Below are 21,781 nucleotides of genomic sequence, written 5' to 3' on the forward strand. Positions count from 1 at the left end.
TACACCTACTAAACCTTCCTCTCCACCGGGAAACCAACGGATGCTTACCAGCTTCCTTGTTGTCAACGTTTACCCTAATTCCCCCACATGGTAAGCTCAACAGTTTCCGTACCGATTCCTTGTCTACCTTTATCGTTTGTTCCCCTAACCTAATAACCATGTTTCTTGTATCTAGACGATCCACTACAAAATGCCCTAAAACAGATTTAATTTCATCCACCTTCAGCTTCAGAATCTTACCGAAGCCCATCCGTCTAACAATATTCCTTTGCGTCGTAGTCATCTTCTTAATTGCTTCAAAACAACTTGTTTGGTGACGTTCGCGTCCTAATCCCGGGCAGTTGATGATTTTTCTCCTTTTCGACGCTTTTCAGATTTCAATTTTCTATGCTTATCTTCTTTCTTCGGAAGCCGTGTTTTAGACTTAAACTGCTCATCTAACACATGGTTTTTTTATCTCCCTTCTCAGCTGTACAATATTCATGTACCAACTTTTATGTTAACAGACCACACAAAACAACAGTGTATTAAAAGTAACATTTTTTTCCAACACTGAATTACCTCTTTTTCTGTCATCCTTGTTACTCCTCTTTCGTTTTCCTAACCCACCAGATGTTGTTTTGTGCAGAGTTGAACGAGATTCAGCTTCCCCTGTTATTAAAAAAATAACAAAACGTCAGGGTTTGCTAAATTAGTACACATACATTATATATTCAATTTCTCAATGAAAAGGTGTACATACCTTTCATTTCACTTGCATCAGAAGCTAGTGTTCTTTTCTTCGTTGTATCACTCTCACCAGCACATTTCCCTAAGTTAACCTAAGAAATGCCCAACGGAGTCAAACTACAGATTATATGATACCGATCCAATTCTGATAGTCACAACTAAAAAGTTAAAACACATTATACACATGTGTTTTTACCTTTGTTTTCAGTCTCTTCGTTATTGTCACCAAGTAAAGATTCATGCAATTTAAAATCATACCAAAATACCAATCAGAATATTGTTTACTAATCAATACACATCGAATGCTAACCTTCTGACTTCTCCATGAACGGTACACGTATTGCCTTAACTTATTTTCGTTCGTTCTTTTTGCTCGTCTTCCTATCCGTTTCAATGGTTGATTGTCCTCTTCGTTTGGTAACTTCGTGTTCTTTGCAGGACAATCTTCCGGTTGTTCTCTTGGCTTACCAACTGTTCATGTAATACACAAAACGTTGTAATTACACATACCAAACCTCAGGTTTTAAAAACCGTAGCTACCTAAAACATGTAACATTTTTGCACAACCCTCTACTAACAGAGTTACTTTCGTTGCTGGTCTTACCTTTCTTATACTTTGTTGTTGAATTACCATCGTCAACACTCTTGTCGAACTCTTCGTCAACCGATGCATTGGTACTTTCGCCCCCTTTATTCTTATGGTTGCTACATGTTACCAAAAAAACAACATCATATGGTCAGAAATTAAGTGTAACTTATACATCTTACACAAACAAAACATGTAAACTTCTCTTACACTCTTCTTTACGCCATTTCTCTTTTCGTCCCCGAAAGTACTCAGCTCTCTCTAAAATAAACTGCTTTTTTTCTTCAATCCTCTCCGCTATGAAACAAAAATAAGAGTTATACACAAACTATAACAGTCAACGAGAAAATAAAAACCAAAACAACTTTTAGTGTAGTGTATCTTTTTAATATTTGTTTCAAAAGGATCATCAGACAACGCATGTGTAGCCTTTTCGTTGTCAATCTTCCGGAGGATACCTTTCTTCATCTTGTCAGCTGAACATAACAAAAGCCAGTTAGTTGATGCAGATCGGGTCGTACAAACGTACACCTTTTTACTACTAGCTAACCGAACAAATAACACATTGAAAGTACAATGATCCCATCAACTTTACTTTCTTCATCATTAGAACATATAATTGGGTCCTCTGCTTTGTTTACAAATCTTGATTTCCATTTACCAGCTATATGTTGGCTTTTCCGCCCTACATGTTTATATCAACAACATCTTTTAAAGCAAGACTTTCTCGTTTAACGATTTTTAGTTCATTGGTAACTGATAAATGCGCTTACTAGTCCTCATTTTGATCTTTTTAAATCATCTAAAAGAAACCAGGGAAAACAATCAAATGACAAAGTATTAGAAACAAAGATGATTAAACATAAACTATTTTCGGAATAAGTATTCAATTCTATGATAACAAAAAAAGGTATCACATTACCTACGTATATGTACCTATCAGTCCGGTCAATATTTAAAACATATGTGTATTTCCATCACTTACACATGTGTATTGGTATAACAGTTTGAGTATCCCGTCTCACCCACATATCCTATGTAATCCTAGAGTCTCAACAACTTGTATACACATGTGTACTACTATCGCATACACATGTGTATAATTAGAATAGTTAAGCTAACATGTGAAACTAATTAAAAACAACCACATTTCAATTGAATTTTTCACAAAACTTTGAAACTGAAGTAGAAGGGTCTACTAAACTGACACAATTACATACCAATCAGTATGTTACACTATGTAAAGTGACAAAATACACAAATACTACTTTCTTTATAGACAACAAACCATCCCAATGTTGAAAAAACTGAACAGATCTCGTAATCCCCATATAGCCAGAAGAACAATAACGTATATACACTTGATATACAATATATCTGGATGGTATAGGATAAAGTTTTAACAGCTACACAACTAATCGGTTAAATTTTCTCAGCAAACTAAGCCCTAGCTTATGGACTAAAAGTATTTCGGAACATTAGGGGAGAATAACTCATAATCACTCGGCACAAATATGTAATCGGCTAAAACATATGAACAAATAACACCATTACATTAGAAAATCACGAAAGAAACAATACGAGACGACTGATTACGTAGACCGAACTAAACCCTAGATTTTGAGATGTGAAGTTTCGTGTGTATAAACACGGAACATTCAAAATCCTTGAACGATTACTAAAATATGTAATGATACCTTGCTTTAATGATGCTTCTTGAGTTTTTCCCTGTTGCAGAAATCGCCGATACAGGAGAGAGGATGAAGACAGTTGCTTTTTCTTTGATGAAAGAGGTTATGAGTTGAAAGAGGTTTTGATGTAGAGATGGTTTTGATAGGTTGAAGCTACACACAATCTAAAACTGAATAGCCTATGATTACGGGTTTCAAATTTCTCCATTGAATCATTACAATGTTTCGCGACATTTAATGTGATTTCAGAGATTGCATTTTACAATAATGCCCTTAAACGGTTATTATGTTGCAATTTATTGTTTTTTATTAATTAAAAAACAATTTAAATCCTATAATCAAGATCTCATCATCCAACTGCCAAGATCTGTTCGTTTTTGCTCACAATTTAAACATGGTTCACTCTTGATCCCTACCATATATATATATATATATATAGGGTTATGTTAACGTACAATATCCCTTATCGTACAATATGTACGCGCTCATCTCAGCCGTCAGATCTTCATCCCACATTGAAATCGCATGTTGGTTTTTTGTAACAATTTCGCATGTTGGTTTTTTAACATGCGATTTCATCAGAATTACCACATGCGAAATTGTTACAAAAAACCAACATGCGATTTCGTCAAAATTATCACATGCGAAATTGTTACAAAAAACCAATATGCGATTTCATCAATGCTATTTGTACGTTAAGGGATATTGTATTTTACACTTTCACTATTATATATATATATATATATATATATATATATATATATATATATATATATATATTTATTTATGAAATGGATTTCAGATAAATTAACTCTTAAATGTTAAAAGAAAACAAATTAATAGTTAATGATTAACACTATTGATAATAATAATATTACTAAGGAAAAATAATTTTTAATTGGGTTTGAAACTTAATGACATTTTAACACAAATCCATTGAATATATATACAAACAAAAATCATATACAAAATGCTTCTAGCATACCATGTGCTAATGACTTTGGCCGTTCATGCTTCATCGCAAAAATTTAATTATAATAATATTAACTTAATTTTTTATCAATTAAACAAATGATGATTGCATTTTAATTTGTCTCCATAGGCTATAATGACCTACACATAGCAGACAATGGAGGTTTCTAAATAATCACTGATTATTTAGAAGTCATAATTATCTTATGTGGACCGTATATATAAAGAAGGGTAAATAAATAAAACTGTAAATCATAACTATTATTTTTTAAAAGCTTATTATTATGTTGAACTTCTTGAAATTCTAATCGATCTAGACACGATAAAAAATAAAATGGAGTGTGAAACAGTAAGACATCGCAATAAATTCTAGATTATGTCGTCACTCTAGTAAAATATATATATATATATATATATATATATATATATATATATATATATATATATATATATATATGTATAGGGTTAGGATTTAGAGAAAACGGTGAAAAGTGTGAGAACGGTGAGAACGCTTATGAATCGTCCGATCAAAACAATCTATGGACTAGATTGGCGCGGTGGCGTTTTCGTAAATAACACGAATTCTATTGAGTGGACGCGCTTCATTAAGGGTAAAAAGGTCTTTACACTTCTATACCAAAACGCCAACTAATGAATAAAACGCCATTAGTGGCCAAAAAGCATCCCTATATAAACAAAGCATTCTCATACATAAGAACACACCTCCCCCAACCTGAAAACGCCATATTTCTACTATATAACATTCATCTTACAACACCAAAAATTCCAAAACATCAAACACACCTACTCAAAAAACGTCATATTTTACTATATACCAATCATCTTAGAAAACGCCAAATCTCTCAAAATATCAAAAATTTCCAAAAAAAAATAGACTTTTCTTTCAGATACACTATTTCCTCAGAAAAACGACAAAAATGCCAAAAATTGTTTCTTGCATATTCAATATTGTTCTACGCGAAGTTTCGGAGAATGCATTCTTTCCTGAGGTGCTGCGACTCAAATAACATTTTGCTGAATGAGATGAACAAAACTTCAAGAAAAAGATACTGGGTCAGACTTATGTCAGTTTTTGTGTTTTGTTATTGATCAATATTATAATAGCATGAATAGACGAATGACACTGATGAGTGGTTTGAAGATACATATTCAAACAAAAAACTCATCTCATATTGTCTTTCCAAACGGCCAAAAAAACACAAGCATGACAAAGTCAAACCGCCAGTGAACATGTTTCAAAGAAGAAAGAGACAGATGACAGTGAAGATTTGGAAGATGAATTGTTTCTATTTTCAGTTTTTTAATTTTCCTTTTATAGTTGTTTGTTATGTATTTTTCGACTAAGAATAAAAAAGTTTAATAAAGAGCCAAAACGTCATAAAGAGTGGGAAACGCCATAATGCAGTAAAACACCAAAAACTTCCAACCTATAATAAAAGTAATTTGGAGAAGTATTATTAAAAGCTAAAAATGGAAAAAAACGCCAAAAACTACTTAAAGCCATTAAAAAACGCCAAACTTGGAAGATGGAATGTCTAATACCATAAAAACTCATAAAAAGCTGAACAAAAGCAGTAAAAAATACACACAGTAACCGAAAAGACGGCTACTTTATTAATATCATTTATTATAAATAAAAATCCTGCCTAAATTACGCGCCAAAAACATCCTATAAGAGAGACATCTCTGCACATTCAACTGATCACACCACCAAAAAAAGTAAAGGCCATCTTTCTAACAAACCATTCACTTTAAAACGTCAAAAAAGATACTTAAAAAAGCCACAGATGCGGAACCTCATTTCTTCTATATTGAATATTGTTTTGAATGCTGAATGGATTCTACTCCGAGGTGGGTATCTCTATAAGCTTTTGCTGAATGAGATGGACAAATTTTCATGAAAAAACGAAGAAAAAAACACTTTTACCCCTTAATGAAGACGGGCGTTATGTAGGAAAATAAGGATCTACATAAGGTATTCAAAACAGGTTCAAAACGCCAAAAAGGTTAAAGTAGAAGAGGCTGATGGCAGTGAAGATTTGGAAGAGAAATTAGATTATAATTTTTTTTTTCAATTTCTATTGTTTGTTATCAAATTCTCTGATTTTATTATCTAATTCTCTACTAACAAAAAAATTTTAATATAAAACGCCAAAAACACCAAAACGCCTGATAGTGTGAAAACTGAGAGAACGGATGCTAGCAAAGCACGATGTTGCTATAAAACGCCAAAAACGCCAAACAAGGTATTACTGAAAAATCAACGCTAATTCACAGTTGAAATTGAACGAAATAGTAATTGCTAAACAGTAAAATAAAGAAACGGTAACATTATCGCCAAACATTTATTATATTAAAAGTCACTACATGGAAAACTGAATTTATTTATCTTTTCAAAACGCCATAATTGTCTGTCACATTATAGACCTGTATCGTACTTGATATAATAAACATCAAGAAAATTACTGATGTTTTTTACATCATAGACATGCATCCTGATTTAAAAAACAATAAAAACGCCAAAACATACTTAAAACGCCAAAATATTTACTATGATCCTAATCTACAAACAACGCCGCGTATTTATTAAACGCCAAAAAAAGGAAACAGGATGTGACACGCGTTTAAAAAAGAAATATGAAAGGACAAAAAAGCCCCTCCGCCCTTCTCTATGCCGCGTGACACGTGTTGGGCCAGGATGCGTTCTCACCGTTCTCACACTTTTGAGCGTTTTCTCCTGTTCTCGTTTCTATATATATATATATATATATATATATATATAGGATTAGGTTCAAGAGTGAACACTAGTGTAGCTTGCGAACTGAGTGAACTAATCCTGACCATACACGTGTATAGATCAATGGCCAGGATTTGATGTTGAAATACACTAGTGTATTTTACGATTTGATGATGAGATCCTGGCCATACACGTGTGTAGATCAATGGCCAGGATTTGTTCACTCAGTTCGCAAATACACTAGTGTTCACTCTAGAACCTCACCCTATATGTATATACTTTGAAACGTGAACTTCATTAAAACACACCGAACCCGCAAACCGGGACGGACGAAACAAACAAAACTACATTATTCACAAATTTACACCAATCTCTCCAATCTAACAAACCTTTCTTAGCCCTATATTTATACCAAAGAAAACTAACCGACCTAACCTCGCTAAAGATATCGTCAACACTACTCCTCTTATTATTGAATCTAAGGTCATTTCTAGCTTTCCACAAAAACCAACAAGCCGAAATCACAATACCTTGAAGAGCCTTCCTTTCCGACGACCTTCTATCACAAGAAACATGGATATCAAGCAAATCTCTAAAAGAAAAAATGAAGAAATTCATGACTCAACACTAGAAACTAATTCTTTCCCACAAACCCAAAGCCAATGGACAAGCAGTAAATAGGTGCAACATAGAGTCAGGGCCGACACCACAAAAAGCACACTCCTCGCCGGCCACCACCACTCCCCTCGAGGCTAAGGCCTCAACAGTCGGAATCCTATCCATCTCCGCCCGCCAAGCCAAAATATTGCATTTTATGGGAACCCACTTACACCAATCCATGACGAATCGATTACTAATAATCCCTCCTAGAATTAATAAACTTCTTCACTGCCGCAATCGAGAATCTCTCTGAACCGGAACCGACCCACTTCCAAGAATCGGAAATACTAGATAAGCTAACCGAACTCAAAGCCGACATTAAATCACGCCATTCAGCCCTTTCGTCTTCAACCACAGGATCGTGTCTCCATAACCAAAGCCCTTCCCCGGGTAACCGGTCACGCACACTACAAGATTTCACCACCTCTAAGCAAAAAAGAGAAGGAAATCTGTCTTTAAGCGGAACGTCGAACAACCAAGGATCCAACCAAAACAAAATGTTATCTCCCCTACCCACCACTCCTTTAAACAGATTTCAGATCACCACGTTATCTACAATCGGCTTTCTCAGCACCGAAACGATATTGCAACAAACGCCACTGTAAGCTTTTTTCGCCGGGAGAAAGTCCCACTCAGAGCCACCAACATGTAAAGCCTCAATAACCTTCACCCACAAGTTATCCCTCTCATTTTTGAATCTCCAACCCCATTTCGAAAGCAAAGCAATATTCACATCCCTAAGTTTGTGAAGCCCCAAACCTCCTAACTTTCTCAAAGAAGCGACTCTGTCCCAAGCAACCCAGTGCATTTTCTTCTCCTCCGAAGTACCTCCCCAAAGGAATCTTCTAATCATAGACTCCAGATCGGCCATCACCTTAGTTGGAACTTGGTAGAGCGACAAAAAAATAGGTGGGAAGGCTCTCCAAAATAGACCGGATCAGAGTAACTCTACCTCCTATAGACAAGAAAAAAGCTTTCCAAAGCGCATGACGTTTCTCAAAAGCATCGAAAACCGGTCTCCAGTTAGCTAGTTAGCTAGCGGATCATATTGGCCCCGACAATCAGGCCAAGATATTTAAAAGGCAGGGTCTCCGCACTACAACCAACCACGGACCATATCGACAACCTCCCCCATGCTCAATCCAAACCCGAAAAGATTAGAATTGACAAAACTAATATTGAGGCCCGAACACGCATAAAAGCATCTAAGGATTCTGACAAAGTTAAGAATATTTTCCCTGCTCCACCCCCCATGATGATGGCATCATCTGCATAAAATAAGTGAGAAACAATAGGACCATCGTTAGGAAGAGAAACCCCTTTATCACCCCCAAATCACAAGCCTTTCTAATCATACACGACAAAGCTTCCATAACAATGACAAAAAGAAAAGGGGAAATGGGATTCCCCTTGCCGCATTCCTTTCTCACACTTAAATTCAAAAGTTGGGTACCGTTAACTAAAACCGAAGCCCTAGCCGAAGACAAAACTCCCATAATCCAAAGACACCACCTATTGGAGAAACCAATCTGAGATAGGATATCCACTACGAAAAGCCAGTTAACGTTGTCAAATGCCTTATCAAAGTCAATCTTAAGGAGAAAAACCTTTTTGTTGGCTCTTTTGACCCAATTCTGAATTTCATTAATAATGAGAGGACCATCCAAAATATATCTCCCACACAAGAAGGCCGACTGAGACGGAGATATAATGGTATCCAACACCTTCTTAAGCCTATTAGCCAGAATTTTCGAAATCACCTTGTTGATAATTCCCACTAAACTAACTGGTACTCCTTCAAACCTTGCGGGTCTTTAACTTTCGGAATTAACGCAATGAAAGAAGAGCCACACCCAAATTAATCACCACAGACTCATAAAAATCCGTCATGATATTGAAAAAATCATCCCCTAATAATTGACAAAAATGCTTAACAAAGCGAAAGTTAATACCGTCGTGGCTGGGGGCCTTGTCGTCGCCACAGTCAAAGACGACACTTTTAATCTCATCACGAGTGAAACGGGCCTCCAAACTCGATGCTTCAGAAACAGACATCTTCTTAATATCTTCACAAATCAGCCGAGGGCAGTCTTTACAATCTTCGATTAACTTGTTTCTAAAGAATCTAAAAAATTCTCTTCTTGACCAGAGATGGTTTTGACACCCACACCCCTTCCACATTCAAACCAAGGATAATATTGCTGGCTTTCCAACAATTTATCATGGCATGAAAGAACTTAGAATTTTCATCTCCATCCCTAGCCCACTTTATCCTTGATCTTTTCTTTAAATCTTTATTTTTTCTCTCCTCCTCGTCTTTTAGAAATTTTTTACTTTCCAACAAAATCCACTCCTCTTCTTCAGTCAGATCCCTTTCCTCCATCGCAGACTCAATAATATCTAGGTCCGTTAAGGCCGCAACCACTTCCTCTGAGTTCTTCTTTAACATGTCTCTCCAAACCTTCAATTTAACTCTAAGGTCCCCCAATTTCCTCATAAGGGCAACGTCGGGGGGACCGTGAGCCACATTAGACCCACTTAATGCACTTTCCACTATGTTGCTAAACCCTTGTCTACCGAACCATGAATCAAATATCCGAAAGGGCTTCGCCCCAAAATTTACCGAAACAGATTTCAAAATGATGGGGCAATGATCGGACAAAAAACACGAATGAGCATCCACACACGCTTCCGGCCAAGAGTTGAAAAAACTGGGACAAACCAAGAACCTATCCAAATTACTTAATTTCCTCCCGTTGCAAGACGCACAAGTGAATTTCCTACCAGTCTTATTGTATTCAACTAAACCAGCTTCAAGAATAAAAGAATTAAAGTTATTTTCACAAGTCTGCTTAAAAACACAATTCCTCTTTTCATCCTGAGACCGACTCAACTTACAAATAACTATAAATGATACCAATGGGGTGGTGGTCTATTGGCAAAGTCAATACCTTTAAATATTTTGGAGGTGGAGGTATTGGGTTCGCGTCCCACAGGCGATAGGAATAAAGAAATTTGTCGTTCAAAAAAAGGCGAATTGGAAATAAATAATCTCACCTAACTCAATTTGGCCGATAATATTCCCAAGTCAGTTATTGGCCGATAATAATCCAAACTGATCAATTTTTTTTTTTTTTGTAAAACAGTCCGCCGTTAAAATAGCTTAACGGATTTAAGTTTTTTTTTTTTTCGAATCACAAGCCGATGTTTTAAGGCTTTTGATCAGAACAAGGATACGAGTCGATTGATGTAAAACTTAACTCAAAATTGTGCTCAAAATGACTTAATTTTTGTTAATTGGAAGTTTAAACACCCGAATTGAAGCACCGTTTTCGTGGGTTGGGGCAGTATTTTGAGGTAAGTTTTAAATCAATCGACTCGTATCCTCGTTCTGATCAAAAGCCCTAAAAATCGGTTTGTAATTCGAAAAAAACTTAACTCCGTTAAGCTATTTTAACGGCGGACTATTTTACAAAAAAATTGACCAGTTCAGATTATTATCAGTCAATAATTGAATAGAATTATTATCGGCCAAATTAAGTTAGGTGAGATTATTTATTTCGAATTTGCCAAAAACAAGTATTATCGAGTTACACAATCCATTAAATTATAAATGATAAAACCATATGTCGATAATTGTATATTAATCCACTATACATCGTTACAAATAGATACCTAGAAAGAAGTATTATCGAGTTATTTAATCCATTAAATTATAATTTTTTTAGAGATAGTATCAAATAAATTATAATTTTTTTGAGAGATATAGTACATATTATAATAGTAAACTTAAGAATATAGTTATATCGTAAAAAAAAAAAAAAAAAAAAACATCGCTGAATAAGTTTAGGCTAGCCGAAAAAGAAACCAAAGATGTATATTAATTTACTAGTCCATTTACATTCACTTTTTGGTATATGTGAAAGATATCGAGAAGAATTGTGTATGTGGTAAGTTTTTTCTCATTATCATTCATAATTCAATGCATCACATATTTATAGACTTCTCTCATATCTAACTAACTATCCAACTGTCATAACAAACTCACAAGTATATAACTGCCTCATGCATACTCACTACACATACAAATATATTCTAATACGTACCCTCAAGCAAAACGGGAGCATTCACGTGAAGCTTGAACCTCGGATTGTCAAAACGAACACCAGGCAATCCTTTGGTTCAAAATATCTACAATCTGAAGAGTAGTGGAAATATACCGAACATGCAAAGTACCCGTCAACACCATGTCATGAATAAAATGTATGTCAATCTCTAGGTGTTTGGTATGCTGAGGAAACACCGGATTAAATGCAAGATATGTGGCCCCAATATTGTCACACCAGAGAGAAGGTGGACAAGTCAATGTAACATGTAACTCATGTAACATATCCACCATAACTCAGCAGTTGTATGAGCAAGAGCTCGATACTCAGCCTCAGTACACGACCTAGCAAATGTATGTTGTTTCTTGGAGCTCCAACCAATAATGTTGGGCCCAAGAAATACACAATAACCTGTGGTAGAACGCCGATCATCAGGACAACCAGCTCAGTCAGCATCACTATAAGCATGTAAATCAAGACAAGTGAATCGACGTATACATAACCCATGAGAAATGGTACCCTTAAGGTACAACAAGATATGTGTGACAGCAAGCCAGTATCGATCGGTTGGTGTCTGGAGAAACTGTGACACCTTACTGATCACATAAGAAATCTCTGGGCGTGTCAACACAAGATGCTGTAATGCATCGACAACACTCTGATACACAATATGATCAGATAAAGGATCACCAGTATGCCGAGAAAGCTGTCTACCAGAGGATACCAGTGTAGATAATGGTCGGCAGTTAGAAAGACCAGTGCGTTGTAGCAGATCAAGCAAGTAACGCTACTGTGATGAATGTAAGATATCCTTAGAAAAGGTAGCCTAAACACACAGAAAATATGATAACTAACCCAAATCCTTAAGCGCAAATTGAGAATGTAAGCGCCCAATCAATCCAGTAACAAAGTCAGAAGAACTCCCAGTAATAATAATGTCATAAACATAGATCAAGACCTAGCAAAGTAACTATTCCTGACTATAAACAAAGAGAGATACATCGGAAATATACTGTGTAAATCCATCGGCAAGCAGAGCGGTGGATAGCTTGGAAAACCAAGCTCTAGGAGCCTGCTTTAGCCATAAAGAGCCTTCTGCGGAAGACAAAAGTAGTGTAGCCTGGATGAGCCAACAAAGTATGGGGGTTGTGCAATATAGACAGTCTTAGAAAGATCCCCATGTAAGTACGCATTGTTGACATCAACCTGACGAATAGACCATCCTCTGGAAAAAGGCAACTAAAAGAACATAAGAATAATAGTAGGCTTGACCATAGGAGTAAAAGTCTCAGTGTAGTCAACACCCTCAGTCTTATGAAAACCCTTGGCAACAAGTCGGGCTTTATAGCAACTCACTGATCCATCAGGGTTATGCTTAATCTTGTAAACCTACTTACAACCAACAATGTTGGCATTAGTGGGAGCATGAACTAGACGCCATGTCTGGTTGGCATGAAGAGCATCAATCTCAGCACGCATCGTATCCCACCAAATAGAATACTACTGAGCCTATCTAAACGTGGAAGGTTCAGTAGTAGGAGTGGTAGAAACATAAAGAAGAATATGATCAGGAAATTGTCGTGGCTGCTGTGTATGACCATGTGATCGTGTGACCATTGGATGAGTCGGAACTGGTGGAGGAGGAGAAGAAGACAGATAAGTAAGAGGAGGAGTAGGATGAGGAGAAGAAGAAAAAGAAACAATAGTTGAAGAAATAGAAGGAGATGGAGATGATGAAGAAGGAGTAAGAAAAGGAAACGAAGAAGGAGGGGGAGGAATATCGAAAGGAATAGAACCAAAGGAAGATGTGGAAGTAGAGAACCTCCCCGGGATATCAAATATTGTCTCATGAAAACACACATATCGAGATGTATACGTAAAAGATGTATGAGGACCATAACAAAGGTATCCAAGATGAGAAGGTGCATAGCCAATAAAAATGCACGCAATAGACTTAGGTGAATGTTTATGCTCTCGTGTGTCACTAAAAAAGTATAACACAAACACCCAAACATACAAAGAATAGAATAGTCTAGTCGATAGCCGAACAATGTCTCAAAAGGAGAGGAGTAATGAAGAACCGGTGTAAGTAACCAGTTAATAAGGAATGCTGAAGTAGCATAAGCATCATACCAAAATTTCTATGGTAAACTTGCATGAAACAAAAATGCACGAGCAATCTTAGAAAGATGGCAGTTTTTCTGTTTAGCAACCCCGTTTTGTTGGGGTATGTATGGGTATCAAATGCTATAAGCGATTCCCGATTCAGAAAGGCATCTGGCCATCTGTCCATGAATAAGCTCAGGAGCACCATCACACAGAAGGTGCGTAATAGCACACAAGAAAAGCTTCGCAACAAGCGGTTTAAAATAAATGCTGAAATGAGTCAATTGTCTGTGAGCTATGTGTTAGTGGATAAATCATTGTAAATCTGCTAAAATAATCAATATACATAATAAAGTATCTAAAGCCCTCACGAGACATAACAGGAGATGGATCCCAAATATCACGATGAACCACATGTAAAGGTACAATGCAATGTGTAACAACAGTCTCAAATAGTAAACGTTTTGACTTTGAGATAACACAAACAGTACAATGGGAAAACATGGATTTATCGAATGTAAAAATAGAAATCTAGCTAAGATTGCATCAGAAGGATGTCCAAGTCGAGAGTGCCATGTATCTTGAGGAACTTAAGCAACTGCAATCAAATAATACATCAGATGCAGACTACCATGCGTGTGACGCCCCGCGAAAACGCTTAGCTTATTCATTAACCACACACTAAATTTCGGGACAAAATTTCTTTCAACTTGGGGATAATGTGACAACTCGTACGTTTCACCTCGTTTTGTTTTCCTTTTCATAGCACCGTGCGTGTATTTGTGTATAACTAATATAAGAATTAATATTAATAAAAAGTGTTTGGATGTTTGACCGTTTATAGATCTCTCTCTCTATATATATGTATGTATATATATATATATGTGTGTGTGTGTGAGTTTGAATGATTGGAAGTTATTATTATTATTAATAAGGCCGCACACCTCCACCCAAGTCGCACAGTCCAATGTGTGGGCTTCTAATTTGCTGAGCCCAGATGCTAACTGGACCGCACACCCTCACCCAATGTGAGATACAGATCAAGCCGCACACCCCGGTTTACATCAAAGACCGCACACACATGAATTGCACATGTGTGCGACATATGGACAGTTGGATTCCATCATCTAGTGTGCGGCATCTTTTAGGTGGGTTATAAATACCCACATCTGCCAAAACCCTACACCCTTTCCCAAAACATTCTTTGGCGGCTGACATTTTTAGAAACATTCCCTAAAAAACATCCAACATTCCCTTTCTAACATTCTTGAAGATCCAAGACAACCTTCCTCCCTAAGCTTCTTCCTTTATTGAAGATATTTCTACTCTCCTTTCAAGATTTCTTCTTATTCTTACCCATTCATTGCCTTTACATTTTGGGTTAGTAAAATCCTATCATTCTATGATTTTGTTTGTCATTGGATGATGATTTAGTATTACAAGTGTAGATGATTTCTGATGATATAATGTTTATAGATTTGGTTGATGATTTCGTGTTTTGCCAATGATAATCTGAGTTTGCAAAATGATTTTATACGATGAAGTGTTGATGGTTGTTTTAACAAGTTCGAGTCTAGATCTGTTAATGAGATGAAATATGATTTTGAATGATTTCAAGATGATAGTGTTTAGCATAATTAAGGGTGTTTCAAATGTTATGAAACTGTTTGATAAGTGTTACGAATTTTCCTGATGACGTGGGATAATATGATATTTCAATGATGATTGGAAATGACTAAATTTGTTTGTTTAAATTTGTGCCTTGTTTTTTTTTTTTTTTTTTTGGAAATTTGAAACATGAATGAGTTGTTACTAATTAGGGGTAGTCGCACAATCACTGAACGTACAACATTAGCTGCATGATTTACAATCACAGACTGCTCACCGTACAATCAGGGGTCGCACTCTCCTAAGCGTACAACCCCTGATGCACAATGTACAAAGGATTGTTGCATGGGCGCACACTAAAGCCCGCACATTTCCCCTTTGGTACAACTGTTAATGCACAAATGTACAACTAGATAATGCGTAGTCACACATCTTATGTCTGCACATTCTAATTGTACATGTCACAAAGGCACATCGTACAACCCTTTTCTGCATGACCGCACACTTGTCCATGGATCGCACACTGACAAGTGGGCCGCAGACTCATACTTGGGCCTTATTCTTAGTGGGCTGCACACTCGTGGTAGGCCACGCACTGAGGTATGTCACACCCCGACCACGTAAAACAACAAATCGTGGGGGAAACGTCGGGGAGTGTTGTAACAGAATCATTGTTTCACAACACATGGAATATAGAATATTGTTTTATTACATAATAAGTTACATTGTCTTGGAATTTGATCAACAAACAGTACAATTGCCGTTCATGTTTTTATAATTACTAAGTCCCATGTCCACCCTATGTAAAGCAATCAACAGTCGTCACGAATAAAACCTGAAACATATGTGAAAGTAAATACGTCAGCATAAAAATGCCTGTGAGTAACATATGTTTTGTGAATTAGATTCATGGCTTTGGATCATATAAGAAAAGATTATATGTTTATAAAAGTAGCCATGAATCCTTGATAAAAGTTTGGTTTCTAGAACACTTTGCAGTGATATAAAAGTTGTAGTATACATAAAATATACCTCGGTTTTAAGAAAGTCGGATAAGTAATATGTTAAAATATATTTTAGTTTCAAAACAGTTAAATAGATAGTATATCAAATATACTTTAGTTGTTAAAATAATAGTTTTCGGTAGTATATCACAAGTATACTTTGGTTTTGTAAATAACATATCAACTACGTTTTAGTAAATAACAAAATATATGTTGGATTTGTACATAGTATATCAAATTATACTTTAGTAAATAATATCACGTTGGTAGTATGTCGGAACATACCAAAATCGTGGTTTGGTAATATATCAAACTATATTTTAGTATACAATAGCATATCAAATTATGCTTTAGTAAACAGTATCACGTTGGTAGTATATCAAAATATACCATAAATCGCTATTTAGCAATACATTCAAACCTTAGTGCATCAAACTACACTTTGGAGACTATAGAAATACCACAAAGGCAATTTCTATTTGGTTAAAATTTGGTTTCTGACATTCCATACCACAGGAATGGGGTGTCTAGTCCTATAGCGCTATATCGTACTAACAATCGGCTTGATCATTGTTAATGAATGTATAAGTAAACATATGAACAAACAAATAGTCGTAACAAACTTCGGAAATCAGTATTTAAACCATGTATAATAGTTCAATTCGTCAAAAGATAGTACTTACGCATGTGTAATCATATAGTCGAAATCATGAAAATAATGAATAGGCACATATGTATCACCCCAAAACATTTGAAAACAGTAAAAGAGGGGACTATGTACTCACCTTTGGGTGCGTTTTTATATGTTAACACAATTCCTCAAATTTTTTATTCGTCCTAAATTAAATAAGAACGATTTAATAATCAGGAACACACAAAAATACATAAGTTTCTCCGATACTTAGAATTTTCACATAACTTTGAGATCTTCTCGAAAAGTTATTATTTTTTATTATAATGGTGTATTTATATATATATATATATATATATATATATATATATATATATATATATATATATATATTTATATATATATATATGAGTTCACATATATTTTAAATACTTTGCGACTTGAACGATTTTATTGGTGACCCTCATCATGTTATAAGCAATATATCTACGATTTGCGCGTCGTAATATATATATACTTATGGTGACATAAAATAAATATCGTAATACACATAATCTTGTCAAGTATTAACATGTCATCATTTCATATGTATAAAAATGCATCAAATATGTAATTTATTCATGTTTATTTGCTGATGTATTTGAACATTTATCATATCATGCATAAATCATCAAAACCCTTGTATTTTAACTATCATTCAAAATTTGGCTGTTTTCGAGAATTTTAATAAAATAGTTAACTTACTCCAAAAATTCCCAAATTTTTACAGAATGTTTTAAACGATCCAAATATTAATGTGTAAAAATATCGGGATCCAATTCATTACCAATATTTTATAAAAAAATCATTTACCGGACTGCAATCAGATTCGTCACTTTCTGACTGCAGTCCACGGAATAATTTATTTAAAATTCATCATAATTCCGATTGTTGAAATTCCAGTGGGAGAATTGACATCAGTGGTCATCTACAGTACAAATTTTATGAGCTAATTCTACACAGATTTCAAGTTTTGACGAAAAACATAACACACATTGTCTGCAGTAAAAACGCAGCTTTTGCTGCTGTACAAAATGGACCTTTAAAAATAGTAAACGACCTCGAAAAAATACGATTCCAGTTCCATTTGATTCATTTTTCGAAAATATATAATTCAGACTTCAGAAAATTGATTTTTCGATTTATAACGGTCCGTTTACAGCCAACTGAAGTTGGCTGTAAATGTTACTTAGCATGCTGTTAATCGCTTAAATGTTACTAAAATATGCAAGCAAATATCCTAAACAATTGTTTATCAAGAAATCAAACTCATACACCCATATATATATATATATATGTACGGTTTATATACATATATATCACCACCATTTTTACTTGTATCAAGACTCATTTCTTTTTAGATTTCAAGTTTGTGAAAATTCCAAGATTCAAGAGAAACTTCAAATCATAAAGAACAACCAAGAATCAAGAGTATGATTTAAACATAAATGTTATACCTTCAAGATTCAAGTGAGTTGTTGGATGAGGTTTTGATGATATGGAGCTTGAAATCACTTGAAAGCACCTTGGAAACTCCTTTGGATCTTCACATCAACTTGAAACTAGCTTGGAAAAGGGGTTAGATCTTCAAGAACAAGGTTGAAGATTTGAAGATGGAGGTGGTGATGATGGTTACGGTTATGAGGGAGAGAGAAGGAGGAGGTTTGTGAAGATATGAAGTGAAGTATGGTGATATATATAGGACAAGATCTAGATAAAATCTCCAAGATCATAAAATATCTTATGGAATCCAAGAAATATCAAGAAAATCACAAGAAATCTAAGAAAGATCACTAATGGATTTTGTAGGATATTGGCAAGATTTTAGTGGGGGCCACCCCTTAGTGACGTGAACATATGGGGGGGGGGGGCAAGTGTAAAATTAAAAACAGGTATTTAACTGGGTACCGGGTATATTATCTAGCGTTTAAATCCCGATTTATGGTGTTCTAAATTATTTTTATTATTCTATAAAAATAAACTTGCCAAAATATTACTGAAATAAATTTCAGTTACCGAGACTGGCTGCGTTGTCCGTGTTTTGCAGTATAAGCACTGTGTTACGCAGTAACACGCGGTACGCGCTTAAACTTGAAAAATAGTGTTTTCAAGCGTTTTAATTTATTTTTCAACACGAACCTGATTAAAAATAAAATTTAAATTATAACAGAATATTTTTGGCATTTAAATATTATCTGGGCGGTCACCAACATTCGTTTCGCAGTTTTGTCGTAAATAGTTCTAAAGTTCGAATAAACATGTTTTTGCCATACCGAATCCTTCGAAACTTATTTCTAACTTATGTAAAGGGTATTTAGGGTATGTTAAGCCTATGTAACTGTTCCAGAATGTTTGTTGCATTAAACTGGTTATATTTACGCATCGGATCGCGTATAACCTTCCAGAAAGCGATTTAAAGCTCGAAATCGAACAAGAATTGATATGTGCAAACGATACACATATTTATACAAATCCCAAGTATGAAATACAATATTTCATTGGTTTGGTATGTGTTTGATGTTTGAAGTGACACAGGTGTCACAGTCTCCCCTACTTTAGGAAATTTTGTCCCGAAATTTAATTGAGAGGAAACTTATGTGTGCTCGAAAACAGAGTCGGAGAATGTAAGATAAAATAACACTGGTCAAGGTCCAGGACTTCTAGTAACTTAAATAATGCTACGTTCGCAATGTAATAAGGAACACTTATATATAGGAAGTACCAGCGGCGTATCCACCATGCTCCTTTCTACGTTGTTCCCGTTTCGTTATTCCAATCACTATAGGTCTTAACACATGATAAAACTTGCTGTGGTTTCTGTGCACTGAATTCCATTATTATTATGCATCCACAATTACGTAATTTCTTGCACATTCCGCACAGTTTATTTCATAATGCGTAGGGGAAAGATCAATCGAATAAACGTGAAGTGACTTGACTCGACCATCAAAGGATCCTTTTAACTAGATCAACGAACGATCTTCTTAACCAGATCAACACATGATCTTCTTAACTAGACCGTCGTACAATCTCTTTAAATAGACCACTAATGGGTCTTTTTATTGAATCAAATAATCGTTTTGAAATAGCACTTTAGAATCCAAGGTTCTTACTATTTGCATAGATAAGCCCCTTAAGGAATTTGAGATAGTACTTTGAGTATCCTTCTGAGAATCCAACATATTAAGGTTGTTAAACTGTGTTTTGATTTGAAAGTTCTACAATGGTTATAGAATTAGTTTGATAGTCCCTTTCAGTAGGCAGGAAGGGCGCAGAAGCTACCGTTTCTAGAATGCAAGCAAGCTAGCGACTCTATATGAAAATACGGAAGACTCTACTAGGACTTAGATAGCGAGCTTTAGAATCACACATAAACACATAATCACATAATCGCATAGTTGTTAACTTAGTTATTGGCTCGTTCATTAACTTAAACTAATGCATTTAAAGTACACCAGAAATCCAATCGAGGACTTCCATTGGTACTCGAAACATCCCATGAATCTAACTATGAAGATAGGGAAATATGATAAGGATTTGGCTTTGTCTTGGTTGAATCGAAACATTCGTATTAGAGCACGCAATGAATCCACTTAAGGACTCATGAAAGTACCTTTAGACATCAAATCAAAGATTTGAAATGGTATTTCAAGTATCTGTTTAAGAATTTGTAACTTGTACCTTGTACTTTGTTTCTTAAAAGAAACGAGTAGTTTGTTTTGTAAGGAACATGGTTCCTTGGTGTCGGCATCGTAGGGTTGTACACACACAATCGTATCAGTTTCGTAAAATAAAATTGAAACAACAAACTTTATTTATGTATCAACTGAGTCGATTCAAACATCCAAAAGATAACATACAAGGAAAAACAAAAGACTAATTGTTCACTATTGCATCGTCGTTTGCGTTTGCCTCGTTTATGTTAAACACTCGTCCACGTGCTGGATTCATGTTAACAAGTCTTGGGCTATTGTTACGGTAGTGAGTAAGGTCACCACAGTTATAACACGACCCAGGAGAGAACTGTGCTTGAGCAACAGCAGGATTTGCAGCAGCTTGGTTAGCATAACGGTAGGTATTGACCAAGTGTCCCAATCGCCCGCAGTGGGTACATTTGTGACACTGTACTTGCTCCAGATGATGACGGTTGCATTTGTTGTACAAAGGTGCAGTACCAACATAGTTTTTCTTTGTACGAGGTTGTGCTGGCTGGTTTGGTGCAACCTGATTATTCTGAGCAACTATGGCAAAGTTTTGTGAAGCCTTGCGCTTCTTCTTCTTGGATGTCTCGGCATGTTTATCCTTTGGTTCATCTTGTGCAGACTTGTCTGATGGTTTTAGGTCGCCCTTTCGAAAAAGCTTACCTTTCCTGATCTGTGATTCAGTCAGGGTAGTAGACAATTCAATGGCCTGTCTGACGGTAGTAGGATTGCTACCAGTAACGATATCCTGAACTAGGTCAGGAAGACCATCAATGTACTTTTCAATCGCCTTCTCCATCGGTGCAACCATAGCAGGACATAACACGCTCAGCTCCTCATAATGATCAGTATAGGCTCGATGTTCACCACTGTCTTGCTTCAAATCGTTGAATTCTCTTTCCAACGCTCTAAGCTCATGACGAGGACAGAACTCCTTCATTATTAGAGCCCGAAGCTCCTCCCAAGTTTGAGCTAGTGCCACATCGGCACCCCTATCACGCATCACACAGTTCCACCATGTAAGAGCACGCTTCTCGAACACACTGGATGTAAACTCAACCTTACGCTCATTCGAACATTGCACATGTCTGAATGTGCTCTCCAAACTTTCAAACCATTGCAGGAGCGCGGTTGCTCCTTGAGTCCTAGAAAACTTCAAAGGTTTAGCAGAGTTGAGTGTCTTAAAGTTG

This window comes from Helianthus annuus, chromosome 11 (genome assembly GCF_002127325.2).
Source record: "Helianthus annuus cultivar XRQ/B chromosome 11, HanXRQr2.0-SUNRISE, whole genome shotgun sequence".
Lineage (NCBI taxonomy): Eukaryota > Viridiplantae > Streptophyta > Magnoliopsida > Asterales > Asteraceae > Helianthus > Helianthus annuus.